Raw genomic sequence first — 19,819 nt, forward strand, 5'->3', positions numbered from 1 at the left:
TAAATAACAGGTATATTTTGGAGAGAATTGGTGAATCCAACTGGAGAAGTACTGTGAAAAACTATGACAATTAAACTGAGAAATTTAGTTTCAATTAAATTGGAAGTAAAGGGCCATGGAAAGTTCTGGGTGGAGTGGTGGTCAGATATTGGTGATATAAGGGTGTGTAATGTAATGAACATTGTCTTTAGATAATATGGATTTAGTGCACTCAAAATTCAGGCCACAGGGAGAATTACACATGAATTTTCGTTTTCAAAGGCCCACACACTCTGAAGAAGATTGTAAATTACCTGGACAATTGATTATTTGTATAATCTTGACAAGCCTGCATAAAAAATAATTGCCCCTGAAATCCAGATTACTAACTTAATAAAAAGGATATTTTTGTCTTAGCTTCTAAGCTATATAGTTACATGGAGCTGTGTACATTTGCCTTCATGACATTTACATGTGGGATAATGGATGTGGATTTAATGCAATGATTAATTGTTCACTTGGAGTTACCATGTCATGTTTCTATTGAAGGTGGGGGACTAAAAGTAGGAGTTCAGACATTTTAGGAACAATCTCATCACACACAGAGAGAAAGGACTTGGATAATCAATTTAGGAACACTTTTCTTTTTCTTGATCCAGTGGCCAAAGCCAGATTGATAAGTGGGTATTATTTTCCAGAGAGGCTTAAGAACTTATTATTGAGAAGATAACCAGCCCTCTATTGAGAAGTCAGACCATAGCAGCCATGTGTTTATAAGCTTTTGGTTTGTTTTAAGATGGAGGGTTCCTCACACCATTAAATTTGGAGTTGGTTAGGGATAATGTGGTTCAGGTTTTCCCATAATTGTATGGGAATTCCCTGGGTGAAATGTATGGGTCTGGGAAAGATCAGATCTGACTATGCTCAATAACTTCTGACTTTCAATTCATCAGAATGCCCAGTGGTCTCTCCTCATATATCTCCTCATCAAGCTTTAAGTTGGTAAAGTTTTCATAGATAAAACAGTGCTTCTCACTGTGGGCTGCCAATGAAATCCAAAAGGAATAGAATGTGTGTTTGGTCAATGGAATTGGCAAACAGAGCAGGCTTCTGGGGCATCTGGACATTGTTCATACTGAAGCCTCTTATTTGTTCATTTAGAAATGAACAATCAGGAAAGCTTCTACATTTGGAGGATGTTTGCAAAATGAGTTCTCTCAGGTTAAATTTGGCTATGGTCCCATGTGAAGCAGTTGCACTTTTTACTCCACAGATTTTGGATAAACCAGGGAAGCTTGGCTCCTCATATGGTCCGATCTTTGTTGCATTGCCCGTTTTTGCAGTTCTGACATCTGGAATGTAAATTAGAACTACGTATTTAATATTTCTGTTTAATGTTTATTATTGAGCTCCCCTGAAGATTGTTATTTGGAATTGGCTACCAAGGGCCTGTTATTCTAATTGACAGAGCTCTCATCCAGCATGCTGGTTATTCCTTTCTCTCTCTCAGTACACTAAGAAAGGGGTGGTGAGCTTTTCCAATTTTCAATGAAAAGAGTAAGTCAGCAGAGATATATAACTTGACTTTTTTGCCTGGCAGTTGATAAATGTCCATTGAATGAACAATTCTGGAGTCTTCCAGGACATTTCTGTGTAGAAACTTCTTATTTACACTCTAGAAACTTTGGAGAACCAGTGTTGGTTCTGCTAAACAGTATTCTGGTCCTCAGTGCCTAGATTCACCACTTTAGACCCCAGACACACCAAGTTATGCACCTTGCTTTACTAAATTCTATAAAGCTTGGTCAATGAATACTAGACAGACATATGGCTCTCAATGCTATTGGGAATGCAGTTGCATGGAGCTGTGTACATTGACCTTCATGACATTTACGTATGGGATAATGAATGTGGATTTAATGCAGTAGTTCATGGTTTGTTAACTTGGAGTTACCAAGTCATGTTTCCATTGAACATTGGGGACTAAAATAGGAGTTTCTAAGAAATAACTTCTACTCTTAAGTAGCTATATTAGTTTGTTGGGGCTGCCATGCAAAATAGCACAGACTGGGAGGCATAAACAACAGAAATTTATTGTCTCACAGTTCTGGAGGCTGGAAGTCCAAGACCAAGGCATTGGCAGTATTGGTTTCTTCTGAGGCCTTTCTCCTCAGCTTGCATATGGCCACCTTCTCACTGCATCTTCGCATGGTCTTTCCTCTGTGAATGACCTCTCTGGTATCTCTGTGTCCTAATCTTCTCTTCCTATAAGTACATCACTCAGATTGGATTGGGATCCACCCTAAGGACCTCGTTATACCTAAGCTACCTCTTTAAAAACTCTATCTCCAAATACAGTCACATTCTGAGGTATTAGGGGTGGAGACTTCAACATATGAATTTGGGGGTGGGGGCACAATTAAGCCTATAACAGTACTTTCCAGTACTGTGTTGCAGTTCCACTAAAGAGCCAATAAAATAGAAACGCAACACACATGTGCCAAGAGTTCAACAACAATGTATACAGAAGCGACACATCTAATGACTATTATAGAAGCGTGGAATCAGCCAAATGTACGAGCAAAGTTCCATGGGGATTGAGAAACCAGAGTGCTCCTGTCTATTTGGAAGAAGCTTTATGGATGAGATGGTTCTGAGATGGACATTGAAGAAGAGATTTAAAAGAACAAACTATTAAATTGAATTATGTGAAATTTCAATTACTTAGATCAAATATAAGCAATTTCATATAGTATAACATATTTATTTTTATACTCATAGTATAGGGCAAGGACTGGCAATTTTCTTTTCTATAATATTAAGAACCAGATGGTAAATATTTTAGGCTTTGTGGGCTATGTGGTCTCCTTCACAACTACTCAACTCTACTATTATAGTGTGAAAATATCTATGGATGATACATAAACAAATGAATGTATGATGTATTCCAATAATACTTTATTTACAAAACCAGACAGCAGAAGTAACCAGTTAGTAGAAGAGTCAAGACAACAACTTAGGCCCCCTGACTCACAGACTAATGTCCTTTGCTTTATGCCACATTATTTTATTTCCTAGAAACCAGTAAGTTTCCAAGTGAATACTGGAACTTTTTTCAATTCAAAAAAGCCCATTTGGGAAAATAAAAACTTCTAAAACTGCCAAGAAAAAAGACAGCGGGCTGAATTTGTCTTCTGGGCCATAATTTGCTTACTCTTGTGTAGGGAAACTTTAAATTGCCTAACTTTTCTATTTGCTGAAACGTGTCTTCCCTGATCCTTTCACACCCCTGTGCCAATCACGGAGTTCCTCTTCTGTGACATGCGTATCCCTTGTTCTTTCCGAAGTAGAGCCTTTCAACATGCAGAGACTGCAAAGAGCAGAAAATGCCTTGGCTCCAACTCAATGTTGTCATGTGGTAACAGACCACAAACCTAAGCCACTTCCGCCTTGTTGTTGAACTCTTGGCACATGTGTGTTGCATTTCTATTTTATTGGCTCTTTAGTGGAACTGCAAAAAGATTTGTGGCCTCCTTTCATCTAGCGAGAGAAAACAAGCAACCACTTCTCTTTTCACAACCTAAAATCCTCCTTGGTATCCATATTGCAGAAGGGACTTCTTCACAGTGTCAGATCTTTCCAGATAACTGAGAATATCCAGTAAATAAAAACAAATAATTCATTGTGGGTATAAGATTTATAAAGTGTCCATAAATCGCCCTGTCTCTATAGAAAGAGGAAACTGATTAAAACGCAACCTTATTGGGAAGACTCCATGGTATCACTGGGGACTCCTCACTTACTAGTTCTTTACAGTCATTGATAGGGTGGCTGCTCCATGCCTTTCTGGGACCTGGGGTAGAACGGTGACCAAGCTAGGCAAGATTCCTCTTTTCATGGAGGTTTCATTCAAAGGGGAGAAACAGGAAATAAATAAGCAGAAAAGCATATAAAGCAAATAAATTCAAGTGGTAATTATTTGTAAAGAAAATAGAGCAGGGTAATGGGATGCAGATTGAGAGTGGCTATTTAAGAAAGAGTGAAGGGATGGAGAACAGAGAAGGGGCTGACCATATGAAGTGTTGCCTTGGAGTTTCACAGACCGAGGCAAGGGCAATGCAGAGGCACTGAGCTGAGAACAGGCTTGGTGTGGTCGCGGATCAGCAAGGCCATGGCGGCTGGGATGGATGAACTGAAGGGATGGAAGTAGAGGGCAAGGTAGAAAAATCTGCTCTGAGACAGTGAGGCCCCAGGACATACTGAGCAGTTAAGCCTCTTTGTCCCAGACCAAAATAGGCTCAGATGGCTGTGCTTCTTAAAGTCCCTATGTCCTTTTAACATGTTTTTCCTTTCCTTTTTTACCAAGTTAGATTAGGCCACTCTGTTAATATTCTGCTTTAATCTCTGGGATGAGAAACTAGATAGATAGTTAATCTTAATTTAAACAATGTAGTAAAGCCAAATTGAACTCTAAATGGGGGTGTGAAAAACTTTTCGATGAATAAAGTTCATGGGGTGTTTTACAGCCTTTTAAAAGCTCAGACTCCTTCTTCGTATTGAACTCTCAGCTGTGTTTTTTGCTAGTTAAGGCTGCTGAATGGTATACTACAGTCTCTTCCTCTATAATCGTACCTACCACACTCCTGTATCCTCAGAAAGAAATTTAGTAAATTTCTAAAGGAAAACGCTTGCCACGTTCCAGTAATTGTGTCTTTCCATGATACCAAATCATCAAGAAGGACCTTGGAGGCTGAATGCAGGCTTAATGCCCACTTTACTCTCTCCTTCCTTTTCCTCTTTTCTGCTTGGATTCACAGGAGAATTCATTATAGAAAACACTCTTTCTCCCTACTTCTACTATTGTTGGTAACAAGAAGATGAACAGTACCACCATTTCTTTTCCTCTATAGAAGAAGTAGCGTTTGAATGGAGCAGGATTTCAGTGAGCATGATAGTGAGGGTATTGGGAGCTAAAGGCACTCAGACTCTGGTCAGTGTGTAGGTGTCTCTGCAGCAGCATTTAAATGGGGCAGGATTTCAATGAGGATGATGGCGAGTGTTGGGGGCTAAAGGCATTCAGATGCTGGTCAGTGTGTGAATGTCTCTGGGCCTCAGCTCCCTTCTCTGTTGCCCTTTTCTCCTTCCTATTCTCGTACCATAATGTCATCCCATCAGCTACTTTGGCCAGAGCCTGTCAATACTGTTTTTTTCAACCACAAATCCAGTTTTTAAAGCTCTATTTTCAATGATTTTACTTTTTCATAAGAATTGAAGACCAGAATACTGTTTGGCAGAACTAGCATTGATTTTATCACCAGGTGCAGGAGACAACTGCCACGAGTGACTTCTGGGACACATAACAACCCTACTGTGTCCTCCCCAAACCCTTCCTTGAAATTCCATCACAACAGCTATAATACTTTGATTTAAATTTTAAAACTCCCATTAAAATGTAAATGCCCAGAGGAAGAATAATGCCTTGAACTCTCTCTAAGCATTTATCCCTTAGGGTGAGTTAGATATTTTACTGACATTAGATTTTTATAGGAGAAAGAGGGGAGAGTGTGAGAATGGGAGAGTACTCTGAAAGAAAGGCTGGGAACACCAAAGACCAACTTGGCTGACTTTACAATCATCTAAAACTGCAGTCTCAGGAAATGTCACTGGGCTAATTGTTCCCTACTTTGGTTTGTTACTCCTGGTTTCTTTGGTTTGGATTGGTTTCCATCCCTCTGCCCAAGCCACGATGTCATAGCCAAGCGTCACTATCCCTATTGGGTATGATTTGCTACAATTGCTGGGTCCAAGCTTCTGAATCATCTCAATACTCGGTGTATTTGTTCTGTTGTTTGGCTACCCTTTTATACATATTACAAAATCTATCCCAAATCTGGCTGACCATTTTCTCTTACTACTATCCCCTCCTCCATTAGTAATATATGTAAGTCACCCTAAGGGATAAATTCTCCTCCATCCAGGGGGAGGAGAGGATAGGAGTAAATCACAAAACCCTTCCCTGTCTTTCATCCATCTCCCTTTCTGGAGCCAGTTTTTTCTCTTGCACCCTACATCACCCATGTTCAATAGCTCTTCCCCTTGACCATTAATCCCGGATGTGGATCTTGTCAAATCTTGTTTAAAAATCAAAGCACTCTTCATACAGCCACTAAATCTCCTTCATCTTTCATGACAGGGATATCTTCAAGGAACTCCATCCGATTTGTTAAACATGACCTCCTCTGCCTGGGTCCTCAAAGCCTCCCTTCAATAAAGTAGGCTTTTCCAGGTGCTCTCCTACCACATCCTTTAAGAATGCTTCCAAGAACTCCCTCCACTGCACCCTTCTTATCCCTAAACAAAACAGATGTTACACACTCTGGTCTCCTATCTCTCTGCTTGTCTTAAGAGGGATCTTAAAAGAAATATGAAGGATGGATCTGGCTATTTTCAAATCCTTTGGAATTACTTCCAAATAGATGAATTTCAGTTACTGCTGCTTTACCTTGTCTGATTTTCCCATGAATGCAAATTTTTTTTTTTAAAGTAAAATGAATAGCCATGTGTTTTCCACTGCTTTGCATGATGTACTTATGTTGTATTTTTTGAAACTTGCCTATAGGTCAATTATCTTCAATTGTAAATTCAGGATTTGAGGGGACTCAATATGTAACATGCCTTTGAACCAATGGAGAGATTGGTTCAGAACCAACTGAGAGATGGGCATAGCTCTATGAAGACTAAGCCTCCACCTTTAAAATTGTAAGTGAATTTTCTATTGTTTTAATCCTTTATCAGATGCACTTTTCTGCCCAATCATTGGGACAATCAGATAATTATGAGATTCCTCCCTCAGTGCATAGCCCACACCACAGAGTAAAATGCACCCTTCTGGCAAATAAGTAGATCCCAATGAGAGGAGTGAGAGGTAGGGGCTAGGCCAAGCATTCATGTTGTGTTTTTCCAAGTTTAACCCTCAGAAAAGTCATTCCTAAAGAGTAGAATGTGTGAGGCATGGAGAGGGGCTGAAGAAGTGTAGGAACACTGTGGAAGTTCCTCCAGATAAAGGTTCAAATAGGTAGGCATAGGCTCCCAGTAATCTTAGGTAGCACGAGAATTGCATATGTTGTTTGATGTAAAATGCAGATTCCTAAGTCTGAGTCTGATTCAAGATCTGGAATAAGACCATGTTGTTTGATTCAAAATGCAGATTCCTAAGGCCGAGTCTGATTCAAGATCTGGAATAGGACCATGTTGTTTGATGTAAAATGCAGATTCCTAAGGCCGTGTCTGATTGAAGATCTGGAATAGGACCAAGGGTATCCAAATATATAAATGAACTCTCAATGATTCTAATGCAGGTAGTTGGTTAACCCACTTAGAGGGACATTACATTAAAATCTTACAAAATGTTCTCAAAAAAAAAAAGGGATTATATAATTAACTGTTTTGGAAATATTAAATAAAAACAAATTAAGCACACTTTTCTTGATTTATAATATGATAAACATTGAACAGAATGGAACATGATATTTCTCAAGCTTTTTTTTAGACCACTCATTAATGATTTGAGGGATGCCACTGCACTAACACAGTTTGAAAGGTGCTGAGTTGAGTGCCTGAAATAAGAGAGCTACCTATTGTCATCTGTACTGGTTAGAATATACCTGAAATTCAGTTTACGGCACTACCATGCTTTAAGAGAGTTGTTGAAAACCTTGAGCATGTTGAAAGAATTTATTCTTTAGGGGTTTGCTAATGATATCACCTGAACAATGGTTAAAGGAGACTGAAGAGACTCTTAGGCTAAAATGGCAGTTCAAATATGCTAAACTCACATTGGTCAAAACCCTAACAAAGCCATAGAAAAGAGATTGAAAGGACTAGGAAATAAAGCAAGAAAACAACAGTTATACGTTTTGGAAGCTGGAAAACATACAAACCAGCAGTAAATGAGTTATCAAAACCAAAACAGTGGAATGCAAAACCAAAGTGAGGAGAGCTGGGAATCAACCCATCATGGATTCTTCAGAATCTCTGAAATTCTCAGGACCAGACAGGATAGCTCCAGTTTCCTTTGTAACTGGGCGTGATGGTGTTAAAGAAAATATAAAGGATTGGGTGAAAACTTCTGGCAAAGCAGTGAGATGTTTAGGTTTTCTTCCAAGTTCTATGCCACCGGGTAACTGACCTTCCTTCACTCTAGAGGTTTATTATCTGAAGAGGGTAGAACAGAGAAACCTGGGACAGAGGGTTGGCTGGCACAGGTGTTAGTATAGTTAAGATGGGCTATCCTACTGAAAATAAGGTATATGCTTTAAATATTGAATGCTGAGTTCCCCAGTCCTATTTTAACCCCCAGCCCTAACAAGTCTCCTAGAATTCCCTAAGCAAGAAAATGAAAGAACATACTTTAAAAAATCTGATTATCCCCAAAGAAAAGATGAAAACCAGGGGCTCACTGCAGAATAGCCAACCACATCACCTACCTGAAAGCTCAATGTCAACAACCCCATTTACAAATGCCTACAGCAATATTCTGGGTGTCATATGCCCTCCAAGAACTTTGCCACTCCCCATTGAGAAGCAGTATTTATTTCTCTCCCATTGAGAATGGGTGGAGCTTTGTGACAGCCTCAATGAATGAAATGTATTGCATGATTTTTGAGGCCAGGTCACCGGAGACAATATGGCGTCTGCTTGGCCCTTTCTCTCTCTGGATGCCTGCCCTTAGAATCTTGTCACTATGCTGTGAGGAAGCCCAAATTTTAGCCCATAGGGAGAGGCCCACTGAAGAATAATTGAGGCTTCAGCCAAAAGCTAGCATCAACTATAAGACCTGTGAGTGATGGACTCCAGCTCCTAGATTTGGAACCTTTCAGCTGAGGCCTCTGGTGTCAGAAGTGCTGTTCTTGCTCTGCCCTGTCCAAATTCCTGAAACACAAAATCCATGAACATAATAAAGGGTTGTGTTAGACTGCTATACTTTGGGATAATTTCTTATAAGTCATTAATAACTGGAGTAAACTGGAATTTCAACAGTTAAACTTACAATAATTATTTTGAAGATCATCTTGCCTTAAAAACTTCAAGATCTTTGAGGGGATAATTGTCATCTTAGAATTTAGAAGAATTGTGTTTGTGTCTATATGAGGGAGATCAGATTATAATAGAGGGTAAATGGGTATGGTATTTTGTATGATCTATAACTCTCTTAAAAGCTTTCCTGGAATTTTAAACTATTTTTCTTTTGATTAAAAAAATAGAGGATGAGATATGAACTCATTACAAGAATAATAAGTTTCAGGATTTGGTAAAATGAAGAGAAAGTTTTGAATGGGCTAAACAGGAATTCAAGGACTGCTTATAATACATTCCAGAGCTCAGCAACTCCTTTTTTATATTGCCTGCTGTTTGGGATTATATTCATCATTGCTGCCTTCAGTTACAGGTGGGGACATTATTTTGGAAACCTTTCTTTGTATTGTCTTTGTAACCTAGATCTATTGCCCATGACATTTTAGCTATTTAATAACTCTACTGTTCCAGCAAAACCTCCCCAAGGAGCAGTTCAAGCTCCCAATGTCCACCAACCTAAGCTCTCCGTAGGAGCAATGAAAAAACACAGGTGTGAGAAATCTGAGGATTCCTTCTCCGAGGGCTCTCTCTTCAGTCAGGGGTGTATTTTCCTTAAAAGAGCTTAAGCTCTATGGAGTAGTTAATCTTAGATATTCAGATATGGAAGATTAACCCCTAAAGATTAAGTGATCATCTAAATGCGTTAATTCAAGGTGATTGTTTTATTTATTTATTTATTTATTTATTTTATTTTTATTTATTTTTTTTGAGACGGAGTCTCTCTCTGTCACCCAGGCTGGAGTGCTGTGGCCGGATCTCAGGTCACGGCAAGATCCGCCTCCTGGGTTCACGCCATTCTCCTGCCTCAGCCTCCCGGGTAGCTGGGACTACAGGCGCCGCCATGTCGTCCGGCTGGCTTTTTTTTTTGTATTTTTTAGTAGAGACGGGGTTTCACCGTGTTAGCCAGGATGGTCTCAATCTCCTGACCTCGTGATCCACCCATCTCGGCATCCCAAAGTGCTGGGATTACAGGCTTGAGCCACGGCACCCGGCCAAGGTGATTGTTAATTTATTGCCTTCTATTCTCATGATGAACAACAATCCACCCCGCTAACTTCATATAAATTACTTTCATCAAATGAGAACGGAAGTGTTTTTGTGAGTAAGGTGAATACATATATTTCATCCAAATAAAAGAAAGATAGCACCATGCTTATGTACCTTATAAAAGGTGTGAAGGAGATTCTGAAGTTGCATGACTCTCTCATCTGGTGTGACATGTTTCATTTCAAAGAAAATTGGTTTCTGCTTGAGCTTATTGTAAAAAGACAGGATTCCGGGGGGCGGAGCAAGATGGCCAAATAGGAACAGCTCCAGTCTCCAAATCCCAGTGCGAGTGACACAGAAGACCAGTGATTTCTGCATTTTCAACTGAGATACTGGGGTCATCTCACTAGGGAGTGCTGGACAATCGGTGCTGGTCAGCTGCTGCAGCCCGACCAGCGAGAGCTGAAGCAGGGTGAGGCATCGCCTCACCTGGGAAGCCCAAGGGGGAAGGGAATCCCTTTTCCTAGCCAGAGGAACTGAGACACACAACACCTGGAAAATCGGGTAACTCCCACCCCAATACTGCGCTTTAAGCAAACGGGCACACGAGGAGAATATATCCCACACGGGGCCGGGAGGGTCCCACGCCCACGGAGCCTCCCTCATTGCTAACACAGCAGTCTGTGATCTAACTGAAATGGCAGCAGCAAGGCTGGGGGAGGGGCACCCGCCATTGCTGAGGCTTAAGTAGGTAAACAAAACCGCTAGGAAGCTCAAACTGGGTGGAGCTCACAGCAGCTCAAGGAAACCTGCCTGTCTCTGTAGACTCCACCTCTGAGGACAGGGCACAGATGAAAAACAACAACAAAAAAGCAGCAGAACCTCTGCAGACGCAAACGACTCTGTCTGACAGCTTTGAAGAGAGCAATGGATCTCCCAACACTGAGGCTGAGATCTGAGAAGGGACAGACTGCCTGCTCAAGCGGGTCCCTGACCCCTGAGTAGCCTAACTGGGAGACATCCCCCACAAGCGGCAGTCTGACACCCCACACCTCACAGGGTGGAGTACACCCCTGAGAGGAAGCTTCCAAAGTAAGAATCAAACAGGTACACTCGCTGTTCAGCAATATTCTATCTTCCGCAACCTCTGCTGCTGATACCCAGGCAAACAGCGTCTGGAGTGGACCTCAAGCAATCTCCAACAGACCTATAGCTGAGGGTCCTGACTGTCAGAAGGAAAACTATCAAACAGGAAGGACACCTATACCAAAACTCCATCAGTACGTCACCATCATCAAAGACCAGAGACAGATAAAACCACAAAGATGGGGAAAAAGCAGGGCAGAAAAGCTGGAAATTCAAAAAATAAGAGCGCATCTCCCCCTGCAAAGGAGCGCAGCCCATTGCCAGCAACGGATCGAAGCTGGTCAGAGAATGACTTTGACGAGATGAGAGAAGAAGGCTTCAGTCCATCAAACTTCTCAGAGCTAAAGGAGGAATTACGTACCCAGCGCAAAGAAACTAAAAATCTTGAAAAAAGAGTGGAAGAATTGACAGCTAGAATAATTAATGCAGAGAAGGTCATAAACGAAATGACAGAGATGAAAACCATGACACAAGAAATACGTGACAAATGCACAAGGTTCAGTAACCGACTCGATCAACTGGAAGAAAGAGTATCAGTGATTGAGGATCAAATGAATGAAATGAAGCGAGAAGAGAAACCAAAAGAAAAAAGAAGAAAAAGAAATGAACAAAGCCTGCAAGAAGTATGGGATTATGTAAAAAGACCAAATCCACATCTGATTGGGGTGCCTGAAAATGAGGGGGAAAATGGAACCAAGTTGGAAAACACTCTTCAGGATATCATCCAGGAGAACTTCCTCAACCTAGTAGGGCAGGCCAACATTCAAATTCAGGAAATACAGAGAACGCCACAAAGATACTCCTCCAGAAGAGCAACTCCAAGACACATAATTGCCAGATTCACCAAAGTTGAAATGAAGGAGAAAATCTTAAGGGCAGCCAGAGAGAAAGGTCGGGTTACCCACAAAGGGAAGCCCATCAGACTAACAGCAGATCTCTCGGCAGAAACTCTACAAGCCAGAAGAGAGTGGGGGCCAATATTCAACGTTCTTAAAGAAAAGAATTTTAAACCCAGAATTTCATATCCAGCCAAACTAAGTTTCATAAGTGAAGGAGAAATAAAATCCTTTACAGATAAGCAAATGCTTAGAGATTTTGTCACCACCAGGCCTGCCTTACAAGAGACCCTGAAGGAAGCCCTAAACATGGAAAGGAACAACCGGTACCAGCCATTGCAAAAACATGCCAAAATGTAAAGACCATTGAGGCTAGGAAGAAACTACATCAACTAACGAGCAAAATAACCAGCTAATATCATAATGACAGGATCAAGTTCACACATAACAATATTAACCTTAAATGTAAATGGACTAAATGCTCCAATTAAAAGACACAGACTGGCAAACTGGATAAAGAGTCAAGACCCATCAGTCTGCTGTATTCAGGAGACCCATCTCACATGCAGAGACATACATAGGCTCAAAATAAAGGGATGGAGGAAGATCTACCAAGCAAATGGAGAATAAAAAAAAGCAGGGGCTACAATCCTAGTCTCTGATAAAACAGACTTTAAACCATCAAAGATCAAAAGAGACAAAGAAGGCCATTACGTAATGGTAAAGGGATCAATTCAACAGGAAGAGCTAACTATCCTAAATATATATGCACCCAATACAGGAGCACCCAGATTCATAAAGCAAGTCCTTAGAGACTTACAAAGAGACTTAGACTCCCATACCATAATAATGGGAGACTTCAACACTCCACTGTCAACATTAGACAGATCAGCGAGACAGAAAGTTAACAAGGATATCCAGGAATTGAACTCATCTCTGCACCAAGCGGACCTAATAGGCATCTGTAGAACTCTCCACCCCAAATCAACAGAATATACATTCTTCTCAGCACCACATCACACTTAATCCAAAATTGACCACATAATTGGAAGTAAAGCACTCCTCAGCAAATGTAAAAGAACAGAAATTATAACAAACTGTCTCTCAGACCACAGTGCAATCAAACTAGAACTCAGGACTAAGAAACTCAATCAAAACCGCTCAACTACATGGAAACTGAACAACCTGCTCCTGAATGACTACTGGGTACATAACGAAATGAAAGCAGAAATAAAGATGTTCTTTGAAACCAATGAGAACAAAGATACAACATACCAGAATCTCTGGGACACATTTAAAGCAGTGTGTAGAGGGAAATTTATAGCACTAAATGCCCACAAGAGAAAGCAGGAAAGATCTAAAATTAACACTCTAACATCACAATTAAAAGAACTAGAGAGGCAAGAGCAAACACATTCAAAAGCTAGCAGAAGGCAAGAAATAACTAAGATCAGAGCAGAACTGAAGGAGATAGAGACACAAAAAACCTCCAAAAAATCAATGAATCCAGGAGTTGGTTTTTTGAAAAGATCAACAAAATTGACAGACCGCTAGCAAGACTAATAAAGAAGAAAAGAGAGAGGAATCAAATAGACGCAATAAAAAATGATAAAGGGGATATCACCACCGACCCCACAGAAATACAAACTACCATCAGAGAATACTATAAACACCTCTATGCAAATCAACTAGAAAATCTAGAAGAAATGGATAATTTCCTGGACACTTACACTCTCCCAAGACTAAACCAGGAAGAAGTTGAATCCCTGAATAGGCCAATAGCAGGCTCTGAAATTGAGGCAATAATTAATAGCCTACCAACCAAAAAAAGTCCAGGACCAGATGGATTCACAGCTGAATTCTACCAGAGGTACAAGGAGGAGCTGGTACGATTCCTTCTGAAACTATTCCAATCAATAGAAAAAGAGGGAATCCTCCCTAACTCTTTTTATGAGGCCAACGTCATCCTGATACCAAAGCCTGGCAGAGACACAACAAAAAAAGAGAATTTTAGACCAATATCCCTGATGAACATCGATGCAAAAATCCTCAATAAAATACTGGCAAACCGGATTCAGCAGCACATCAAAAAGCTTATCCACCATGATCAAGTGGGCTTCATCCCTGGGATGCAAGGCTGGTTCAACATTGGCAAATCAATAAATGTAATCCAGCATATAAACAGAACCAAAGACAAGAACCACATGATTATCTCAATAGATGCAGAAAAGGCTTTTGACAAAATTCAACAGCCCTTCATGCTAAAAACGCTCAATAAATTCGGTATTGATGGAACATACCTCAAAATAATAAGAGCTATTTATGACAAACCCACAACTAATATCACAATGAATGGGCAAAAACTGGAAAAATTCCCTTTGAAAACTGGCACAAGACAGGGATGCCCTCTCTCACCACTCCTATTCAACATAGTGTTGGAAGTTCTGGCTAGGGCAATCAGGCAAGAGAAAGAAATCAAGGGTATTCAGTTAGGAAAAGAAGAAGTCAAATTGTCCCCGTTTGCAGATGACATGATTGTATATTTAGAAAACCCATTGTCTCAGCCCAAAATCTCCTTAAGTTGATAAGCAACTTCAGCAAAGTCTCAGGATACAAAATTAATGTGCAAAAATCCCAAGCATTCTTATACACCAGTAAGAGACAAACAGAGAGCTAAATCATGAATGAACTTCCATTCACAATTGCTTCAAAGAGAATCAAATACCTAGGAATCCAACTTACAAGGGATGTAAAGGACCTCTTCAAGGAGAACTACAAACCACTGCTCAGTGAAATCAAAGAGGACACAAACAAATGGAAGAACATACCATGCTCATGGATAGGAAGAATCAATATTGGGAAAATGGCCATACTGCCCAAGGTTATTTATAGATTCAATGCCATCCCCATCAAGCTACCAATGACTTTCTTCACAGAATTGGAAAAAACGGCTTTAAAGTTCATATGGAACCAAAAAAGAGCCCGCATTGCCAAGACAATCCTAAGTCAAAAGGACAAAGCTGGAGGCGTCACGCTACCTGACTTCAAACTATACTACAAGGCTACAGTAACCAAAACAGCATGGGACTGGTACCAAAACAGAGATATAGACCAATGGAACAGAGCAGAGTCCTCAGAAATAATACCACACATCTACAGCCATCTGATCTTTGACAAACCTGAGAGAAACAAGAAATGGGGAAAGGATTCCCTATTTAATAAATGGTGCTGGGAAAATTGGCTAGCCATAAGTAGAAAGCTGAAACTGGATCCTTTCCTTACTCCTTATATGAAGATTAATTCAAGATGGATTAGAGACTTAAATGTTAGACCTAATACCATAAAAACCCTAGAAGAAAATCTAGGTAGTACCATTCAGGAAATAGGCATGGGCAAGGACTTCATGTCTAAAACACCAAAAGCAACAGCAGCAAAAGCCAAAATTGACAAATGGGATCTAATTAAACTAAAGAGCTTCTGCACAGCAAAAGAAACTACCACCAGAGTGAACAGGCAACCTATAGAATGGGAGAAAATTTTTGCAATCTACTCATCTGACAAAGGGCTAATATCCAGAATCTACAAAGAACTCAAACAAATGTACCAGAAAAAAACAAACAACCCCATCAAAAAGTGGGCAAAGGATATGAACAGACATTTCTCGAAAGAAGACATTCATACAGCCAACAGACACATTAAGAAATGTTCATCATCACTCGCCATCAGAGAAATGCAAATCAAAACCACAATGAGATACCATCTCACACCAGTTAGATGGCCAGTTAGAATGGCAATCATTAAAAAGTCAGGAGACAACAGGTGTTGGAGAGGATGTAGAGAAATAGGAACACTTTTACACTGTTGGTGGGATTGTAAACTAGTTCAACCATTATGGAAAACAGTATGGCGATTCCTCAAGGATCTAGAACTAGATGTACCATATGACCCAGCCATCCCACTACTGGGTATATACCCAAAGGATTATAAATTACTCTACTACAAAGACACATGCACACGTATGTTTATTGCGGCACTATTCACAATAGCAAAGACTTGGAATCAACCCAAATGTCCATCTGTGACAGACTGGATTAAGAAAATGTGGCACATATACACCATGGAATACTATGCAGCCATAAAAAAGGATGAGTTTGTGTCCTTTGTAGGGACATGGATGCAGCTGGAAACCATCATTCTTAGCAAACTATCACAAAAACAGAAAACCAAACACTGCATGTTCTCACTCATAGGTGGGAACTGAACAATGAGATCACTTGGACTTGGGAAGGGGAACATCACACACTGGGGCCTATGATGGGGAGGGGGGAGGAGGGAAGGATTGCATTGGGAGCTATACATAATATAAATAATGAATTGATGGGTGCTGACGAGTTGATGGGTGCAGCACACCAACATGGCACAAGTATACATATGTAACAAACCTGCATGTTATGCACATGTACCCTAGAACTTAAAGTATTATAATAATAATAAAAAAAGACAGGATTCCAATATTTGTAGAAACAAAAATAAATTTATTGGCTTTTGTCCTCCTAAAGAGATTTAGGGCTACCAAGTCTAGCAAACCCTATTGATTCAAGAGATACCTACCAAATGTCATTTTTTTGCTAGGCTTTTTTTATTGGTTCTGGAGAGACAAATTAGACATGAAATTTGCCTTCAAAAGGCATATAATCTCATGGGGAGGTAAGCGATGTATAAAACTAATTAAAATGTAAGGTAATAGAAAGTGAGATGGACTGTATGGAAGGTAGGGACACAGTAAGTGAGAGTTAAGAGGGAGAGAAACTTTGCAGCTGGTGGTAGAAAATTCAAGATGGTGGGATAAAGGGGCTGTGGAGTCACAGGAAGTTGGTTTCATGGTGGAGATGAACCAGGGGAAATACACAGAGGATTTTTCAAGTGAACAGCAGGTTTGGTTTGGCTGGAACATCCATATTGGATGTACATCAGTATTGATGGGGTCCTGCTAAAGGGAAGATTCCTAGGCCCTACCAGACTTACAGACCCAGCTCAATGGAGGGGTCTATAGGGGTGGACCTGAGCAGTCATACATTTAACAGGCTGTTCTTGGGACCATAACTACAGCTGGTTTCAGGGATTTCCAGGCCGAAGGACAAGATTTATAATGGTGAGTGATGAGAGATGACATTGGGAAGGTTGGTTGGTGTCAAATCATAAAGGGCCTTGACTTCCAGAATGTATATGAGCTTTACTCATTAGTCAGTGGGGGTACTGGGAGAGACTCTTGAGGAATCAACCGACAGATCAGAGAGGTACTTCCAGAATGGCGATCAGCTGGTGTGAATAGGACGGATTAGCAAGCCAAAGACCATAGGTAGGGGAAACAATTAGGTGCCACCTATAATTTCCCATGAAAAAGTAATTGAAGCATGAAATTTAAGAGTGGCAACATCAGAGAGAGAAACGCATGGGAGGGCTTCTAATCTCATTCACCTGACAATGGTTTACTTTCATTCCTGGGACATCTCTGACTTTGATCTTGCCTCTCCTTGAAGATACTCTCAGTAAACCCTTAAACATTATGACCTAGGCTCTTGTTCTTTATGGCTAAAGTACATTGTGCTTAAATATATAGAATGGCATTTGCTATCATTATTTTAAGACAAAAGCATGTTCATTTCACCAAGTCCTCTGAACTTAAAGATAATTAAGGATGTCTTAATCTGGATGTGATTGACTCTTTGCCAAATGAGATGGATCAAGAAATGGTGGAAGCCGTTGAATTTTTTTTATCTGCCCAGCATCTTGCATATGAGTGAACATACAGCAATAACTTTAAAAATCTTGGTTATTTATTTGAGCTCCGATTCCAGTTTCTGAAGATTTTGATTCTGTCCTGATTTTCTTGGGAAGTCAGGATGTGCTTTTAAAAATATTATTTCTTCTCTAATAATCTTTTTCTCTTTCTCTGCTCTCTCTCCTCACACAGCCTGTTCTCATAGGCTTAATGGGCCCCGATTACTCACAGGGATGCATAGAGTAGTCCCTTTAGAGGAATAATAGAGGTTGATGACTTCTTGGAATTACCTGGCCTTTGAACACATTGCACGTGTTTGGGAAGTGGCTAAAAATTTGGAACATTACTGTCTTCCACATGAATAATTGCAGCATGTAAAAACAGGTATTCCCAGCAACTCTTTATAAGGAAACATAGCTAAATGAAAAGAAGAAAGGGCAAATGCTGTGTCCTTTTGTGTGGAAATATCAGAAGAAGAAAAAACTTTCTGTCTCAGAAACATAACAGCGTATAAATTCAGATTAATCTTAATAAAAAAAGAATAAAATGCAAGTGAATCTTGAGGAAAAACTTAAAATTAGTTGCTGTAATCTCTGTGGAACTTGTTATAGGCTAAACTGTGTCCCTTAAGAATTCATATGTCGAAGCCCTAAACCTCGGACCTCAGAATGTGACTGTATTTGGAGACAGGATCTTTAAAGAGGTGATTCAGTTAAATGAAGCCATTAGGATGGATCCTAATCTGATGTGATTGGTGTCCTTATGAAAAGAAGGAATGTGGACACACATAGAGACACCACAGATGCAAACAAAGAGAAAAGACCATGTGAAGACAAAGTGAGAAGGTTCTGTCCCCAAGCCAAGTAGAGGGACTTCAGAAGAAACCACTCCCACTGACACCTTGATTGTGGACTTCCAGCCTCCAGAACAGAGCAATGAGAAAGTAAACTTCTGTTGTTTAAGCAACTCAATCTGTAGTACTGTATTTTGTTATGGAAACCCCAGACCAACAAATATGGACCCCCAGTACCAAAGGGAAATCAGAGGGCTTAGGAGGAGCCTGGCACCAGTGACAGACTCACCCTGTATGGCACACGCCCGAGCTAGGGCTATTGGGCATCAATTGATCTTCTACCTCCATCACCAAGGGGTCCCTTACCTCACCAGAAGAAACCATGAGAAGCAGCTGTTTTCAGGGTTCATCTCCATTTTATCAGATGTGTTCATGGTGATATAATGGAGACTGAAAAAAAAAAAAAAACCCAGAAGGAGAACATATTTTCAGAATCTCTCTTCATTTTAGCAACTGGTTCAAAGTTGAGATCAAATGAAGATTGTTAAGAAGAAGGACTGCAGGTCATAGGAGAAGGCGACCCCTCCACTGGCTTGCTTTCTGGGGTCCTCCCTCTCTCAAACATGTGCCTCTGCTGCCTTCACTTGACCTGAGATGCAATTCCTTTACTGTGCATTTTGCTCTATTCACTCTGCCCCACTCAGTCACTGCCTGTTTCCACCTCCACCATATTTAGGATTTCAGACTGACTTTTTGATTCTTAAGGCCACATTCACCAAAGAGACTCACTTTCCTTTCTCCCTGCATGACACCCCCAAAGCTCTGAGCCAACCCTAGCTGCTCCCACACCAGAATCAACTCATTGAACCCCAGGCTCGGCCAGAGCTCCAGGTTGGCCTGAGAGAGTGAAAAGAAACAAGAATGAGCCCAGTCCAGACACCACCCCTTTGGTTGGGCTCACCACAACCCCAGTGCAAAGAGGAGCAAAATGCCTGCTAATTAACCTGCACCAATAATACCATATTCTATCAAATCTAAGTAGCTATCAGTTGAAAGACACAATATGATTTTATATACCAGTAAAAAGAACAAATACTGTCAAGTAAACACTATCACACTATCAACTGTAAGATGCTTTATATTACAGAGTAGTTCAAAGGT

This window comes from Trachypithecus francoisi, unplaced genomic scaffold, assembly GCF_009764315.1.
Source record: "Trachypithecus francoisi isolate TF-2019V2 unplaced genomic scaffold, Tfra_2.0 Lachesis_group17, whole genome shotgun sequence".
In the NCBI taxonomy this organism is placed as follows: domain Eukaryota; kingdom Metazoa; phylum Chordata; class Mammalia; order Primates; family Cercopithecidae; genus Trachypithecus; species Trachypithecus francoisi.